Raw genomic sequence first — 19,745 nt, 5'->3', positions numbered from 1 at the left:
ACCATGAAGGAGATTCAAAGATGTTCAAAACAACTGATCTTCATAAAAAAATTATTCACCGACATAAAATTTGTCCCAGGCGAAACCTCTTGCAAACTATTGCGCGTGTAGTCCTCTTCCATTTGTATTTGTTGTTCATGACCTTTTTCAGAAAAAAAGCGCTTGACAACAGCCCTCTCCCCCTTCCAAAAAAATTTTTCAACGACAGTTGTCAAGAACAAAGGCGTCCAACCCGCTGGCCGCATGCTACCCTAGCAAGTAATAATGCGGAGAGAGCGTCTATCACAAATCGTCGTCTTCTTCCAATGTGGCTCTGGTAACAAAAACGTTGGATACCCCTGATCAAGAGGGAGGCGTTTTGTTGACATTTTGGGGAATTTTTCACTGGCTACTCGATGCGAGTGCTGACTTTGTTGTCTTTTCACTTTTTTTTTTTTTTCTCGTCACACTTCAGACTGGTTTGATGCGGCCCGCCAAGAATTACTCTCCTGCGCCAACTTCCGAGTGTCAGTGTTGCGCCTGCAAGCTATGCAGTCTTGCAAAGCGGCGTGGCCCACGAACTGACACCGCACTGCTCCCCACTGGGCAATAGACTGCGGACGAAGCGAGGCCGTGACGTCATTGCGCAGGTCGGGCTGCGCCGCACAGTATTTTGCATTTTATTCTCACATCTGGGAAACACATACTTTATTTTATCGATAATTCACGTAATTATATTTCACAAACGAAATTTTACTCTGGCAGTTTAATCAAAACTACATGTCTTGGTCGCCACCTCATGTAGTATAATTAGAGCAATGCTGGGAAGAACGTTACAGTCAACACAGGCAACTCGGTGTCGTAACTGCAGCATCTACACGCCGCTGCTACGTCCTAAGCCTCAGTTTCATTTCTATTATACTCACCTACTAGACATTTTATTGCTTTTAGCGTACCACAGTTGCTAAAACTTTGTGTAGTTTCTGTAGCGTCTGAAGCTGGAATATGACGAAGTCGATTGTAAGAAATCCTAATGTGGCGTTACGTGTATATGGATTGAAAAATGAGAAGAATAGTAGTCTGTTTTCCCGTTCGTCGTTGTGTGATTTCAGATGTTTGCTTCTGTTCGCGAAAGTTGTAGGTTTGGCCCCGTTTGCACATATAACTATAAATAACGACCATTTTTCCAATGCTTATGCTTAATTGTAAAAGAAAAATTGATACAGCTCACTACATAAGTAGTGTTAATGCGTAATCAAATATGTAGCATAGGAAATGTCGCAAGGAATTTGAAACAAATATAATCTGCTCAAAATTTGATGGTGAAGGTTGCCCATGGTTATTGTTAAAGGAAGTCCAATCGAAATACGTTGAAAATCTCTTGTTTATAAAATAGAGGCAAAACTTTCCGTCAAAAAAGTACACTGAGGAATTCGCTATGGGAGACAAAGAGTCAAAGATATCATTTTGGCTTTATTTGTGAATTGAGGGTGCTTGCATGAGATCTTTGTCGGTGTTTTTTATGTCGTCATTGCCATTGCATAGTCTTGTACCAGGAGAAGCAAGGGAGAGGATGTTGTTTGGTGGCCAGTATCCTCTTTCAACACATGTATTAACAGGGTTCTTTATTCATAAGATCAAGGAGCTACTTATCTTCAAGCAAGTTGTTGTCGTACTAGATCTTCTGTAACAGTCCGCATTAGCTGGTGAAGTACAAGTCCTGCTGTAAACATCACATTCTCGTAGCCATTGACGTGAACTGACAGATGCCAATTAGAATAGTGACTGAGCTAGTAACTGAGCTGACTGCGACTGCGACTGACTCTATCTATGACTGACTGTGTGACTGACTGGGTCCTCCGGTCCACTGCAGCGATCTAAATACTGGCAGTCGAGAGGGCGTTGGCGGCACGTAGATTGCGAGTCTGTCTTTGGCCTCTCTCCTGAGAGGAGCGCTTGATTCAGTGCCTATTATCGATCTTCTTGCAAACTCTTTGCCGACCACTGTGCTGGCGACAGCTTTATCAAAGGAAATTATTTTTACTAACAACTCTGCATCAAAACATCGACAAACATGTCCAGATTTATGTTTGCTTATCTTCCTACTATAGTGCAGATCTTTTATTAATTTCATTAGATGCATCTACAGTCATCATTCAAATATAAATCAACTGCTTTTATCACTTCAATGTATACAGTCATTCAATAATAGGTTCTCTGCCTTTTCTCGATTTTTGTTATCTTTACCTAAGGCTGTTTTCCTTCCACATATAGGCCCATTGATATTATTTCACACGCAGTTTACATCGTTGTCAGACACAGACCGTCTGTCTTTCTCAACGTATTGGGATTTTTGTTTTCTTACCCACAAACATCCGTATTATGTCTGAAATCTCTGAGTCTCTCTTTAGAGTTTAATCCAATAGTGTGTACAACTTTGCAGAAAAACTGGCATTCTGTATTTTGCAACATGTTGCTTCTTTGTTTGTTGCCGTCTTTCCTCACATTGACCACTTTATTGCCTTACCTAATTACAGTAATTGCCTTGGGTATTTTCATGCACATGATTTAATCTGTTTAAATCTTTATAACCAAGATGGTGGCAGTGGTACGACATTATGACGTCTTCATGTTTTTCAAATAGATACTTTATAACACAGCTGCTTAAACACAATTAGTAGCAATCGTATCGTAATGGACACAGATAAATGAGGTGAGAATCGTTAAAAAATTCTAGAAAATCGTTAACAAAAGCCCATATTAATCTTCTGCTAAGATGCTTTCTCTTATTATGTGTCAAACAGTTGTGATGGTATACGAGACTTTCACGTTTTTCTTACTATATAGAAGATGAGTGCAGAAACTACAAGTGCTTCAAAAACAAAGGAAAGTATGTCAAGAAAACGGAAATAGAACAACTGGTGAGCACAGAACCCTGATCCAAATCTCAGAAGATCAATTTGGTGAGTGTTTAAGCCTGTAGCAGATGGTGATGGCAACGGTGTTAACTTGTAGTGCGGAGTGCAATGAACTTAACTTGTATGCTTGTGGATCGTCTGGCCCATCGCACATTTCACGCCATTCGTGTGTACCTAACAAACAAGTGGCATGTGTTGACCAAAAGCGCCTTCCCTGCATCTCTTCAGGGCAAGATTACTGACAAATGCTTTGCTATGTGTGCACGAGATTTGAGATCTTATGACGCTATTGGAAATGAAGGAGTTTTGGATCTGGCTCAGAGATTAGTCGACACTGCAGTGACTTGCGGAACTGTATCTGTAAAACATATGATACCTCAGTCCACAACTGTCTCACGACACATCACATAAAAAGTGAAAAACTTTAGAAAGGAAATTATTACGTGAACGGAGACGAATGCTCGGCGACACAGATATGTGGATATGTAGCGCCAAGAGCTGACACGAACAGTTCATTTTTTTGGTTGAGACCTCATATCATGCTTCTTGTTTACGACCCAGTTTCTAGATGAGAGTGAAACAGATGAAAATATTAGAAAGAAATTTTTGAGACGATTTGTCTGTACCTTTTACGACTGACCAAGCTTCCAACACTATCGCTGCTCTTCGTGGACGTTCTAGACTGAATTGTTCCTATCACATGCCGAACCCAGTGCTATGAAAAGCGGTTAATGTGCGGTATATGTCACTCAATTTCCCGCATCTTTATTTTCTTCTGGCAGCAGTGAAGGAACTTGTGACATCAGCAAAGCAAAGTGGCCTTGTTCATAGTCTAGATAGTTGAACGATACTCGCTGGAACGCCGGAACACACGACTGACAATGCTTTAATTGGTCGAAATACAGTATTCGGTATTGTGTAAAAAGCTCTCTGAGAAATGAGAAACAGAGAGAATAGAAGGATTGACATCATGTTGATGCATGAACTGATTTCTCTTCTAGAGGTACGTATGCTATTATGTTTTTACATTAAACTGGTATTCATTAGCACGCAAATTATTCGAGAAAAATTAAAGCAGGGATTTTTCATACATTCCTTTAAGGAGATCTTAAAGAACTGGCAAAGGAAAAATCACGTACACTGCACCTGCTGTTTCCATGGAAGATAACGCTCCTGAAACACTTAAGTAAAGAACCTCAGGACGGAGAAGTCTCTGAAATAAATATTGAGAGTCCACCGGAAAAATAATGTAGAGAAAAAGGCACCTCGAGCTAGCTGCTTTCCTGTGAGCATCATTTCGCCATCTTCAAATGATGTCTGAATCTCGGGGGAGTGTAGTTATATCAATAATCTCGAGTGACCATTCACAACAGGACCCGCTCTCGCGAAGCACCGTCTACCAAATAAACTTAAATTCGGCCTCAGAAAAGCACATCATCTCAGGTATATTCTTACCTAAATAACAGCCAAATATACGTGAATTGTTTGTCAGACTGTCCAGGTAGAACATGAGAGCAACTTTGACGAAGTCCTCAAATGCTGGAATATAATTCAAATATTTTTAAGAACAGAACATCTGTGTTTGTTTTTCCAGTAGTACTTTTAAGTTCTGATGATTAGTCAAACGGAATATTAAAAGCCTTTGTTTTATTACCATGAACAAAAGTACAGAAGTACTCGAAAATGTAGCTGATGATTGGAATGAAAAAGAAATTTTAGATGTGACTCTTCAACCTTTCCCGTTCTGAATATGTCGGACAGCTGCTCCGAGGAAATGTTGTGGAATTAGCACAACGTGATCCGGCGGCAAACCCGTGAAGACTATTTACAAGAAATTTTAGTTCTGCAAGTTTCATTCTAAGTGCCCGACGGTAACTTCTGGACACGCACAATGTTGATGCTCTTCTTTTTCCTCGTAGCAATCCCAGTATCAGAGAAAATGAATGAAGAAATATGTTGTAAATGGTTTTCATCCCACGTTTTGTTCTCTCTGCATCGGGTGTGATTATTGTTGTGGCTGTACCTTCTTGTAATATTGTGTGGCCCCTGACTGGATGAGGAGTGGCTGGTATGATAGATAGGTGGCCGGTTTCCTCTCACTACAGCTCAAAGGCACACGTCGTTAAAATACACCTTATCACAGAACCCAATTCAGTAGTTAACTTTAGTGATGTCCAGACTGAAGTTATGTTGTTAACAGCAGTCAATAACGTTCATAAAAAGGGGGATAGATCTGATGTCAACAATTACCGTCCAATCTCCCTTCTAACAGCTTTATCCAAAATTTTTGAGAAAGTAATGTATTCAAGAGTAGCTTCACATATCTGTAAAAATGAAGTACTAACAAAATGTCAGTTTGGTTTCCAGAAAGGTTTTTCAACAGAAAATGCCATATATGCTTTCACCAGTCAAATTTTGAATGATCTGAATAACCGAACACCACCCATTGGGATTTTTTGTGATCTCTCAAAGGCTTTTGATTGTGTAAATCATGAAATTCTGCTAGACAAGCTCAAGTATTGTGGCATGAGTGGGACAGTGCACAAATGGTTTAATTCGTACCTAACTGGAAGAGTGCAGAAAGTAGAAATAAGTAGTTCTCGTAACATGCAAAGATCAGCACATTCCTCAAACTGGGGAACTATCAAGAATGGGGTTCCACAAGGGTCAGTCTTGGGTCCTTTGTTGTTCTTATTATATATTAATGACTTGCCATTCTATATTCATGAAGAGGCAAAGTTAGTTCTCTTTGCTGATGATACAAGTATAGTAATCACACCTGACAAACAAGAATTAACTGATGAAATTGTCAATACTGTCTTTCAGAAAATTACTAAGTGGTTCCTTGTAAACGGACTCTCACTGAATTTTGATAAGACACAGTACATACAGTTCTGTACAGTGAATGGTATGACGCCATTAATAAATATAGACCTTAATCAGAAGCATATAGCTAAGGTAGAATATTGCAAATTTTTAGGTGTGTCCATTGATGAGAGATTAAATTGGAAGAAACACATTGATGATCTGCTGAAACGTTTGAGTTCAGCTACTTATGCAATAAGGGTCATTGCAAATTTTGGTGATAAACATCTTAGTAAATTAGCTTACTACGCCTATTTTCACTCATTGCTTTCATATGGCATCATATTTTGGGGTAATTCATCACTGAGGAATAAAGTATTTATTGCACAAAAGCGTGTAATCAGAGTAATAGCTGGAGTCCACCCAAGATCATCCTGCAGACATTTATTTAAGGATCTAGGGATATTCACAGTACCTTCTCAGTATATATACTCTCTTATGAAATTTGTTATTAACAATCAAACCCAATTCAAAAGTAATAGCAGTGTGCATAACTACAATACTAGGAGAAAGGATGATCTTCACTATTCAAGATTAAATCTAACTTTGGCACAGAAAGGGGTGAATTATACTGGCACTAAAGTCTTTGGTCACTCACCAAATAGTATCAAAAGTCTGACAGATAACCAACAAGTATTTAAGAAGAAATTAAAAGAATTTCTGAATGACAACTCCTTCTACTCCATAGAGGAATTTTTAGATATAAATTTAAAAAATATATATATTTAAAAAAATTAAAAAAATAAAAATAAAAAATAAAGAAAAACAAAAAACACAATAAAATAAAGTTGTTATATTAACTTAAGTATGTTGTTAAATTAACCTAATTATGTCATGTATTGGAAAATTCGACTTGTTCCACATCATTACGAAATATCGTATTCATGATCCATGGAACCAGTATTAATCTAATCTAATCTAATCTCTCACAGTTAGCAAAGGTGCGGGGTGACGACTGTCACTAAGGTAGACCACAACACAATGTGACGTATTGAGGTTCAATGCGAAATGAGTTCCGATGCGACGTACTGAAGTACTGAGATTGAGAGATTGAGCCAGCTCGGTCGGTGGTGGCGGCCTATGTGCACGCTGACCAGGGGGCATTATCGGCGCGTAGCCTGGGGGCGTGTCTTGGTCTTCTCTTGTCATAGACGCGGCTGGTTCAGCGCCTGCTATACAATGTTTCCTAGTGCCGCACATCCTTTCCCCCAGTCCCTCCCCTCTCGAAACGCCGCACCGTTGTCGTGTACTGTAGATGCGAACTGTGGTTAGCATCGAACTATAAACTAAAACTGAATAAGCTTCAAAAAGATTTAAGGACATGGGATCTGGATAAACTGAAAGAAACAGAGGTTGTAGAGAGATTCAGAGAGAGCATTAGAGAACTATTGACAAGAACAGTGGAAAGAAAAACAGTAAAAGGAGAATGGGCAGCTTTGAGAGTGAAGACAGCAGAGGGTCAAGTAGGTAAAAAGATGAGGGCTAGTAGAAATCCTTGGGTAACAGAAGAGATATTAAATTTAATTGATGAAAGGAGAAAATACAAAAATGCAATACATGAAGGAGGCAGAAAGGGATACAAACGTCTCAAAAATGAGATCGACAGGAAGTGCAAAATGGGTAAGCAGAGATGGCTAGAGGACAAATGTAAGGATGTAGAGGCATATATCACTAGGGGTGAGATAGATACTGCCTACAGGAAAATTAAAGAGACCTTTTGAGAAAAAAGAAACACATGTATGAGTATCAGATAGAAAACCAGTCCTAAGCACACAAGAGTAAGCAGAAAGATGGAAGGAGTATATAGAGGGTCTGTACGTGGGCGATGTACTCAAGGTCAATATTATGGAAATGGAAGAGGAGGTGGGTGAAGATGAAATGTGATATATGATACTGTGTGAAGAATTTGACAGACCACTGAAAGATCTAAGTCGAAACAAGGCCCTGGGAGCAGACAACATTCCATTAGAACTACTGATAGCCTTAGGAGAGCCAACCATGACAAAACTCTACCATCTGGTGAGCAAGATGTATGAGACTGGCAAAATACCATCAGACTTCAAGAAGAACATAATAATTCCAATCCCAAAGAAAACAGGTGTTGACAGATGTGAAAATCGCCGAACTATCCGTTTAATGAGTCACGACTGCAAGATATTGACACGAATTCTTTATAGACGAATGGAAACACTGGTAGAAGTCGGCCTTGGGGAAGATCGGTTTGGATTCCGTAGAAATGTTGAAACATGTGAGGCAATACTGACCCTATGACTTATCTTAGAAGATAGAGGAAAGGCAAACCTATGTTTCTAGTATTTCTAGATTTAGAGAAAGCTTTTGACAATGTTGACTGGAATACTCTCTTTCAAATTCTGAAGATGGCAAGGTCAAATACAGGGAGCGAAATGCTACTTACAATTTGTACAGAACCCAGATAGCAGTTATAAGAATCAAGGGGCATGAAAGGGAAGGAGTGCTTGGGAAAGGAGTGAGACAGGGTTGTAGCCTGTGCCCAATGTTATTCAATCCGTATATTGAGCAAGCATTAAAGGAAACAAAAGAAAAATTTGGAGCAGGAATTGAAAGCCCTGGTGAAGAAATAAAAACTTTAAGGTTTCCAGATGACATTGTAATTGTCAGAGACAGCAAAGGACCTGGAAGAGCAGGTGAACGGAATGGACAGTGTCTTCAAAGGAGGATATAAGACGAACATAAACAAAATTAAAAAGAGGATAATGGAAAGTAGTCAAATTAAATCAGGTGATGCTGAGGCAATTAGATTAGAAAATCAGACACTTAAAGTTGTAGATGAGTTTTGCTATTTAAAACTAAACTCTGCCCAAACAGGCCTTGGAATGCCCAATGGTACCGACTGGCCGCTGTGTCACCCTCAGCCCAGAGCCGTCACTGGATGCGGATATGGAGGGGCATGTGGTCAGCACACCACTGTACTGGCCATATGTCAGTTTACAAGACCAGTTTTGCTATTTAGGGAGCAAAATAACTGATGGTGGTCAAAGTAGAGAGGATATAAAACGTAGATTGGCAATGGCAAGGAAAGCGTTTCTGAAGAAGAGAAATTTGTTAACATCGAGCATAGATTTAAGTGTCAGGAAGTCATTTCTGAAAGTATTTGTATGGAGTGTAGCCATGTATGGAAGTGAAACATGGACGATAAATAGTTAAGACAAGAAAAGAATAGAAGCTTTCGAAATGTGGTGTTACAGAAGAATGCTGGAGACTAGATGGTTCGATCACATAACTAATAAGGAGGTACTGAACAGAATTGGGGAGAAGAGGAATTTGTGGCACAACTTGACTTGAAGAAGGGTTCGGTTGGTATGACGTGTATTGCGGCATCAAGGGATCACCAAGTTAGTATTGGATGGCAGCAAGGAGGGTAAAAATCGTAGAAGGAGACCAAGAGATGAGTACACTAAACAGTTTCAGAAGGCTGTAAGGTGCGATAGTTAATTGGAGATGAAGCTTGCACAGGATAGAGTAGCATGGAGAGCTGCATCAAAACAGTCTCCAGACTGAAGACCACATCAACAACAACAACATTATTATTATTGTTATTTCTCTTACTCGTCCCTGCACTGGCATCCAGGTGCGCTCAATGTTCCCATTACCACTAATACATAAAAATTATAAAATAAAAATAGAAAATTATATATACATATTAATGAAAACTGGCAATCTCCCTACTCGTCTACTTTTTTATTATTCTTAGACTGATATGAATGAGTTGAAAGAAGTAAAGATTGGGGTGAAAGAGTTGAAAGAAAAGTAGGATGTTAGGATATTTTTGTAGGTTCTGGATTTCTTGTTCTACGAAAAAATGACATAAATCACGGAATTGTGAAGGGACTTTGTGATTTATGTCATTTTTTTCTCAGAATAAGATGAGCTAGAACCTACAAAAAATCTCACTTCTAAGTGTTGTTCAACTACTCCTTGTTGATTTTATTGCACTAAATAAAGCCTGTAGCATTTTAATTTTTATCGCACAAAATCACGTACTTTTGTGGCCTTCTTTCAGAAGTACACTTAAACGAACAGTTGGAGAACTGAATTTTACATTCAGAACAATTATCTGTAAAACTGACTTTCATTGCTGGCATCTTTATTTCTCTTTACCATGACTCTTTCTACGTATTTTATGACCTTTGTTGCGTCCTCTTTACCTCTTTACTGTTGTGCTGCTTAATATTATTCCTCATTTTATTTTTACTTTTTATAACCTCCTTCTCCATCATTTGTGGTTTCTTTGGCGAATTTTCAACACTAAGAGAATTTATTAAATAATGTTTCCTTTTCAATGCTAGTTTATTTCACCATCTCTGGACCATAGATGTGGTTATCCCTAATTGGCTGAGCTCGTATTCTGGTATTGCAATTCGTGAGGTTCCTGCTCTCTCAAATCTTCATTCTTGATTTTGATTTTCGTTATGAATATTCCTGTTCCCATTTCTTCTGTAAAAATTATTATTACAGTGATAACTACTTTGGTGATTATTATAATTCCCACTCTGTTATCCATTTTCTTATCTTCTGTTCGAATTTTATGGCTTGAATTTCAACACCTGTTCAAGTTTCTCAATAAATTTGTCAGATTATGGACAAGATCCCCTTGCAAAAATCCCAGTAGTCATCTTTTGAGTGTCCTTTTGCGAGTTTAATTTTTGACTCTTCCAACATTCCTCACACAAAACCATGTCTACAGCCAGGAAGAAAATCAACTGGTTGGTATTTCCCATCAGTTGCAAAACATTTTGTTGTACCTGTATAAACCAATGGAACTCCTATCACAAAAGGAACCTCATTCGCTGCTAAAGAATTTAATTCTTCCTGTATGTCTTTCATCTGCTGTTCATGCTGCACGTCTTCTTTGATTAATAAAGCTTCAAAATGTTCTGTGTTCTTAAGCTCGTCTTTCTCACATTCTACTACTCTACTGAAAAATTGTTAACCGACTCAGTGGTCACTTCCTCAAGCGTATTTTGCCTCGGCATACAATTCTTAACAATGCTACCCAGCTCGTCCCATATATTTTCCTACTTTTCCCCAAAATTTTTCTCTAATCTGTCGACTCTAGAGTTAACTTGACCAACGTCCTCAGAAATTCTGCCTACATCTCTTCTTATAACTTATAACTTTTATCAATATCGCCTTCTATATCTTTAATGTTTTCCACTTCAGATTTTACACTTTTGATATGTGAATTGAGACCGGAATATCCTTGTTCCGTTTTTATAGTCAGTGCCCCTATACTAGATTCCATTTCTTGCAAAATTTACATTAACTCTGACGATGTACTGTCTTGAAGCTAACTTCCCCCTCATTTTGGACTATTTGCTCGACTAATATCGTCTCTATCAACACCATCACATTCAGATTTTGGACTAAGTGGCCTGCTCACATTATCTGAACCACAGAGACTAGGTGATTATTTATCATTGGAATCTTTATCACTTATGACCCTGCAGGTTGACATATATTAACACTATTGGTGCAAGTATTTAACTTATTGGTCATGCTGGCTTCTTCTGATGCACTGCTGCTGTTTGAAGTGTTGATGCTGATGAACTCAAAGTCGACTTTGGTGGCCCACATTGCCGTGGCTGCCACTGCCCACTGTTGCTTTACCATCGCCGAGTTCTCTGCTGCTGCTGGCCACTGCAGACTCGAACTCAGCACGCTTCTGCGTAGCCTTCTTCTTTTTTGAAGTTCTGTGGTGAACTTCCCCACACCTACCTTTTGCTACCAATTCTCACTCAAGCAACAGCTGCAAAATCTTGTGCTCGCAGCCCCCCACGCAAACTGTCTTATGCAGTAGATCACAGAATATTGTTAATGACGACAGTACTTAGCGGTCTGCTAGGGTATTTGCTCTTCCAAACAGCTTCCCTTACAAGTGAACCAGTGGCATCTTTACCTGTGCTTACTTGTACTTTAGGTACTGGGCTACACACAGCTCTAATTAAAATGAATGGCTCAATGTAGTCATATGGTCGAGCCACGTACATCTGCTTTCATTCCCTGCAGCTAACTCTCTGAAAATAATAATCTGCACCTGTGATCCTGCAGTCAAATAGTCTATGCATTGCTTAGGATTGCGAGTTAATAAAATATAAAGAACTACGAAATAAAAGTTAGGTGAATAATTCAATGTCAATGGTTCTATTCTAATCTCCATAATTGCTGTAGATGACAAAGAATTATGTTGAATAATGTTTATTTAAGAAAGGACATCTCAGATAAATGTGAATTGTTCCTATGATATTCAGTCAAATGACAGACAAAACTTATCATTATCAAATGCAATAAAGTTACAGTGAGAACGTTATGAGAGCATAATCCCGAAACTAAACTGTAATCAAAGATAAGCGAAAATAAGTCCACTTCGTAGCTACTATACATAAAATATTCATTTCCTCAAAACAGTTCAGAGTTTAACATGATGGTTCACAAACTGCAACATGTGATACAAAGAATGGAAGCTCATACTCCCCCATCCTCACTTCTGTAGTACAAGCAGGAAAAGTTAGAGTCCTACTCTGGAGCATATTCAGACATATCGAAATATAAAGACCCTTTGAAGTTCAAGTATCATAGCGGTCGTTCACCGCCCAGAATCAGTCACTTAGACAACGGAATTGCGCATATTAGTCTAGACACATCTGTTTTACAGAAGTTGTGTAAAAGTGTCCAGAATCACTACCTTGAGCTCTTTGCTCGAAAAGTCACAGTCTCCACTTGATTCCCATAGCGTTCTGCTACTGTCTGCTTTTCCATTGGCTGAAGGCTGCCCCACTAGAAATCTGTCATTCTTAATCTCTACAGACATGAATTGACTCTGCTTGACCACTTTCCTGCGCTAAACTCACATATACTGCAAAAAATTTTAAATAAGAGAAATGTTATTAGCATTCGGACACTCTCAGACCATGTACAACAAATATAAGTAATAGTTGGTTCATAAATCAATAAGCCAGCATTCTCATGCAAGGGTGCTCATGGTAAACTACAAGATTTTATCAGTAAATATTTTTAAAGAATTATGTGTGCCTCCTGGACAGTAGTATCTTTCGCTTCTCTTTTGTGTTGTGGTGTCTGTTAACACATACGACTGACCACTTTTAAATTAGCGCAGTTTTTGATAGTGCTTGCAATCAATATTTAAATAATGTTACTGGCAAAGTAGTAAACTGTAAATAAATACACAAATGTGACAAGATATTAGGTACTGATGTTGTGTAAATGTGAAGAATACGATGTCCTAACAAACATTTGGCTCATGAAAAGGTATAAAAACATAAATCAAGAAATAAAATAAATGCAGATACGTAGGTTTCAGCGGACACAGCTATAGTGCAACGCTATCATCTGAGATATGAAGTTGCTTAAAGCATTTAAAAATGTTAATTCATAGGTTCACTGTGAAAATATTTAGTCACTGTAGATTATTAACTATTGTAATATTAAAGATATTGAAATATTGTTGTGTCACTGGGTGTGCCTCTTCTATTTGAGAGCACTGAGGTATTCAGATCTTCTTTATTACTTGAATTATTACAGACTCTCAAACAGCTCTAAGAAGCTATCTTTCAGTTTGTCTGGCACGCCGCCATATCTTGGAGCATTGTGTCCTGCACAAATGCCTTTTGAGCGACAGCCATCAAAATTCCCCATACTGGGATTTATCCCTATTTCCGGTGATGCTGCTAGCCTTTGTGCCTGGACTCATAATTGTCACCTAGTCGGAAGCGTCCTGAGACCTAGGCCTCCTAGAGTTCAGTCACATCACAAATTCATCTTACCTTTAACAATTCTAGGCAGCCACTTAGCTCGCTTACCTACTCCTAATGTTACACAGTCTCCAAATGTTGTTCCTTGACTGGATACTTTCCCTGCTATAACACGCCTCATCTTTCATGGCTTTAGCAACCTGAAGAAAAATACTTGAATTATAGCGAAGCCTATATGTGCCAAGGGCAGCTATTTCATTTCTTTCACACTCGCTTTCATAAGTTGGATAAACATTGTCCGAAATACCGTTGTTTTTTTCTTTCTAGTGAATTTGCACAAACGACAAAAAAATTGGAAACATGCAGCTTTGAATCTTCACCTTCAGGTTACTATTCCACTTTTCTATGCTTTATGCCACAAGGATTTCTGATTTGTGAATAACAATAGCGCTCAATAACCATTCAAATCATCATAAAAACTATAACAATGAAAAAGTCAAGAATGATGAGGTGTTTCCAAAAGTTGCACAGCTGTATGAATGTGCTTTATTCTCGACTATTGGTTTCAATTTAGTATAGACACATCTTGAGGTTTATAATGGCTATATTTCCAAATCTACAATTACAGAAAAGGCTTGCGAAATTTAGATCACATAAGTGAAATGAAACGAATTTTCATGTGCAAGTATGAAGCTTTGGGAGAACACTTACCCTGATATGGAGGCAACTGCATTGTACAAGTCCCAGCAAGATATAAAAAGTGCAAGTCTCTTGTGAAACTATGATGGATCATTATGATACTCTTTAATCTTTTGGTTAGTTATCCATAAATCTGAAGATGTATCTATACTGATTTGAAACTGGTAGTTACAAATAAAACATGTTCATACAGATATGTAGTTTTTGGAAACACCTCCTCATTATTGACTTTTTATTATAATTTTTATGATAATTTGAATGGTTATTGGGTATAGAGTGCTGTTTTTGTTATTCACAGTGTCTCTTAGCTGTGTTTGCCCTCTCCAGAAAGTTGTTTGTTTCTGGTTTATATGTTTAAGTCTATCAGTTACTGCAAAGAACCATTCTAATAATAGCTCATTCCATTGTTACACCATTGTATTCTGTTACAGTGACATGAAATATTTCAAATAATTGTGAAATAACAATGAAATTAGAACTTTTGGTAGCACACTGAATGACAAAGTTACAGTTGCCATTTATAATTTTTTCAATGACATCACATACTAAATTGTTACATATGTGTGATAAGAGTGTAGTACGTATTATACAGTAAGACGTAAGTTATTTTGCAAAAAACAAGGCATTTGCTTTTGAACATCATTCAAAGCTGAACAAGTCCAAATTGTTCATGCAAATGAAAATGTCTCCATATTTAAATGACTTTTTAAAGGAATATTCTCATTGTAGACTTGAGTTACAGGTATGAACTGCCTTCTGGCACAAAAGTAAAGGTGTTGGCATTGCAATATGTTATTTTCATTCACATGTATTTCTGAAATAAGTTTTATGTCAATTGTGAAAAACTGCGTTTACTGGGCATATATATCTCTGAATGTCACCTCATCAATTTTAGCACTGCAATTTATTCTTATGCAGCTTAGAGACCACATTAAATTTTCTAACACCCTGGTGAGATCTGTAGAGTCAGTTCAAAATTTTTTTTAAATTTTTATAAGAATATTCTGAATATTAGTGTACGTACATCTTATTGGCCAGAGCCTTGTATATATTGCTCAAAATTTCTGCAGTAAAGCAATGTGCCTTGTGGCAGACTATTTGAAAATGTAATGTTAGTTCTGCACACTGTTTTTAAATTCTGCTAACAGCAGGTTTAATGGAAATCCAGCGATTACTGCAAATTTCTGGAATGTTTCCTAGACCACGTTGACATTCTTCACAATTAATTGTTGTATATGCATTTATATTCTAAGTGGCACCGAGAAGAACACGAAAACCATGTACAGGTTTCACAAATAAGAAATGCAGTATTTCTGCACAGTTTCCTCTGTAGCTTGAAAAAGTGTAAGCTGTAGTAAATGACAGATGCAATGCATGAAAACAATAGAATTGTTTTCATATTCTTTTTCATCTGTACATTCAACAGGAAAAAAAGAGGGCCATTGTAGACAAAGTGGCATTTGGCAGTAGCAGCATAAAAAAAAGGCCAGGGCATGCTGTCAGAGAGATGAAGTGGGTCATCTATTCAGTAAATGCGAGATATCTGACCCTTACTCTCTATTCAGCTATGCTCCATGTGCTAAGGAGTGCTTACTTTATGGTACAGATTATGTCTCAGACTGAATGTTTGAATCGCAGTGATAACACCTGGTTTGCAAATAAATATGCAGCACAGTGGCTATAAAACGTCTAAGAATGTTGTTATAAGCGCTCACTATCTACGATTCAAGCTAACTAAGAATGAAAGACCGATATTACTAACAAGCTTTTTATTTTCTAAAGCCGTTGATATTCGTCTTTTGCAACTTGAAATTGTAGCTTCGTATGTTCTGGAAAGGAGATTGAAGCTACAAAATTACCTTCTATGAGCAAATAAAATCTTGTGTTCAGAGAGAGTGGTCTCTAAATACTCACAACTAGTTCCTCCACCACTGTGTGGGACAATGTGGGTATGTTGTCAATGATGAATGTATACCAGCTTAAGTCTTCTCTGAAAATAGATCATAGTAAACTGTTAACATCTTTCTTCTGGTCATCTGACACTGGATAGCTAAGAAGTACTTTAGCTTGTGGTTAAGGAAAGAGTTTCGTAATGGTCCATTATCGTTTCACAAGAGACTTCCACTCTTGCATATCTTGCTAGGACTTGTACAATGCAGTTGCCTCCATATCAGTGTAAGTGTTCCTCCAAAACTTCGTACTTGCACATTAAAATTCGTTCCATTTCACTTCTGTGATCTAAATTTCGTAAGCCTTTTCATATCTATCACTCTCAAATCTTCACCAGGTTTCTTCCTCCACCCAGTGACAGGTAGATCTCATTATATTCCTCTTTTGTTACAATTGTTTGCCTCTGCATATCACATCCTCAACTGAGTCCCGCAAGAGCAACATTGATAATTGTATTGATCCATCCCCATATATCGGCTAGATACTCAGAACTGAACTAAACCTCTTCAATGTGTACCACAGTGCAAAGAAAACTTGACAGGACATATGTGTGAATATCACAGAAAAGCTGATCTGGGAGCTTCAAAATAGGATTCCAGACAATTTTGAAGTACTTTATCAAATATAATTGCTAATTATCAAATAAAGATCGGAAATAGTGATCCTACCTGTCACTGGTTTGGTGTAGCTATATTTGAGTAAAATGCAGACAAAGTGGCGAAACATTAGTTACATAAAATGAACAACTCAAACATCCACTTCTGGATTCTATCAAGAAGTTAGTCAATACAGTGACTCCTGAGACAAAAATCCTTCTAAGGAGTTAAGTCTCATTCGCACTTTCAGTGTTAACTCTTCCACACTCCGATGTTGAAGTTGACAGAATCTTTAGTCAGGTAAACTCAGTGAAAAATAAACTCAGAATCAGATTAAAAACGGATACACTCTCCACTATTCTAAATGTGAGGCACGGGTTGAGATGCCATTGTAAGTGCTATTTTTCATACAGAGTCCCACAATAAATATTGAAGATTATCGGTACAAATGCCACATACGTTATGGAGACCAGGGAAATCTGCAGCACCAGCAAAGGAAATTAGGCAGAGGAGAATGATATTTATTTTTGCCAGGAGACTGCTTTTTGGAAATTATTTTACTTAAGGTAGCGGTGGTGTAGTTTGCTTATGTTGGCAATGACCGGCTATGAAGTGAATAATTAATGCTGTTCTTGCTCTCTGATTGACAGGTTCTTGTATGTACTATTGTGTGCTCAGTAAATTAATTACCTCCGTAAAGCGAACTTTTCGTAACGAAACACTTGCGTTATGCAGGATTCACACATGCAACTAATGTGACCCCACAGCTTGTGGCTTTCTGAAGTGACATCGACGTGCTACCTTTCACAGGATGCCACAAATTCAGACACTGAAATCGAATGGAGTACAGCAGCAATTACTCCACAATAACTGCAACAGAATGCTCGTGTTTCGAAATACTACCACCAAAGAGCAGTGATGGAAGGAAAGTGGCGCAACAGAGTACAGTCAAGTTGAACCATATATGGCATTACAAAAGTTCCTTCTCGTAAGTTGCGCCACTAAAAACTGAGAGTTCACACATGCAACTACGTTGTAGTTGTAGTGTGGCACTAGCTGTGACGACTCCTTTTTTGTGTGTTTGAACTCAGCTTTAATATGAGTGACACATAATTCCCACCATTCAACTATTGTTGCCAACGTCGGTGGACAAAGATATAAATTATAATTTAGCCATTTTTGGCTCTTTTGCGATAGTGTTTTGTTATTTTCATTGAATGATAGTTGGCAATCCTGGTTGGTTGGCGACAGTCAGCGTTGCCAACCATACGATAAATTATCGCGATATACGATAATTACAACGTGAACTCGATATATGATAGTACATTGCTGATAATTGCGGAATCTACGATAATTTTAGTGAAGATTTAAAATGAAAATAAATTGATACTTGTAGTAGTTTCATACGATAATAATCTGTTTTCATATATTTAAGTCCATACTCCATTCAATATAAGCAATTTCCTCTTTTTCTCTCGTCCACTCCCCGCAACAGTCCAACAACTCTTAACACTGTATATTCGCTTCTGGGGAATACCTGCCTAACAAATATTGTTTCACAACAATATGGGCTATTAGGTCTAGGCCATCGTCATCAGTTAGTGGTGAAATTGGGACTTGAATGCACGGGTAGTTGTCTTTGTGCTCTTAAAAGAATATTAATTTTTTGTTCTTAAGGGAAATTAAAGTGTGGTATTCTTTAAATAAATACTGTAGTAGTGTATTCAAATATAAATAATGGAAAGTGACAACAGTGATGTAGGTTCTCTGCGGACCCCACAGAAGAAATTGAGGCTGCCTGGTGAGTTGAAATTAAAACGTTTGAAACAAAAGTTCAGAAAGGAATGGTTGACTGATTGATCTTTCAAGGATTAGCTACAACCTGTTAGTGATGATGCATATAAAGCTCAGTGTAAAGTTTGTAGATGTGAATTCAGTGCTCAGTTGAGTGTAGTGAAAAATCACGCTAAAGGGAAAAAACACTTAAGTGCCGTAAAATGTGTCAGGCCTCTACAAAAGAAACTTGACTTTTCATCACAATCAAAATCGTCTGATACATTTGACAAGCAGGGCAAGAGGGCTGAAATTTTGCTATGTGGATTTTTGGCAGAACATAACATCCCTATTAATACAGCCAATCACTTAACAGACGTAATTAAAAGTGCCTTTCCCGATTCTAAAATGGTTGAGAACTTGCAGTTGGGTAGAGCAAAAGAAAAAGAGGTGATAAAGAATGTCATAGGTAAATGTCATTTGGATGAACTGAATGAGGTTTTACGGAGACAAAAGTTCAGTTTCATAATTGACGAATCTACCGACATTTCCGCTACAAAAAATTTGTGTATTTGTGTGCGGTATTCTGATGAAGATAGCTCCAAAATACATAACAAATTTTGGCAGTTGTTACAGCTGTTTGACGAGAAAAATGCAGAGGCCGCTCATGAAGGTGCCACTGCTAATCGTTTGTACGATCTCGTACGTAAAGCCTTGTCAGTACATAATATTCCTCCTGAAAATTTAGTAGGATTTGCTTCGGATGGGCGCAACACAATGATGGCGAAAGATAATTCTGTGGCTAGTCGATTAATTAGACATTTTCCTGGTATTTTTCTACAGAAATGTATAAGTCATTCATTGCACCTATGTGCAAGTGAGGCTTGCAAACAATTACCAAGACTATGTGAAGACACAGCAAGGGATACATACTCTTTCTTTAAGCATAGTTCAAAAAGAATAGCCCAGTTTGTGGAATTCCAACAGTTTTGTAATGACGAACCTCACAAGATACTGCATCCATCTCAAACAAGATGGTTATCTTTGTTAACTGTTGTTTTACGTATTATAGAACAATGGAATGCATTGCAATTATTTTTCACTTGCAAGTGGGAAGAAGAAAGACTGTATGCAGCTGAACAATTAGCAAAGGCGTCCAGGGACAACTTTGTACGTGTATTTTTTATATTTCTCGAGTGGATTCTACCGAAATG

Source organism: Schistocerca nitens, chromosome 2 (genome assembly GCF_023898315.1).
Source record: "Schistocerca nitens isolate TAMUIC-IGC-003100 chromosome 2, iqSchNite1.1, whole genome shotgun sequence".
Lineage (NCBI taxonomy): Eukaryota > Metazoa > Arthropoda > Insecta > Orthoptera > Acrididae > Schistocerca > Schistocerca nitens.
This window is presented reverse-complemented; position numbering follows the sequence as displayed.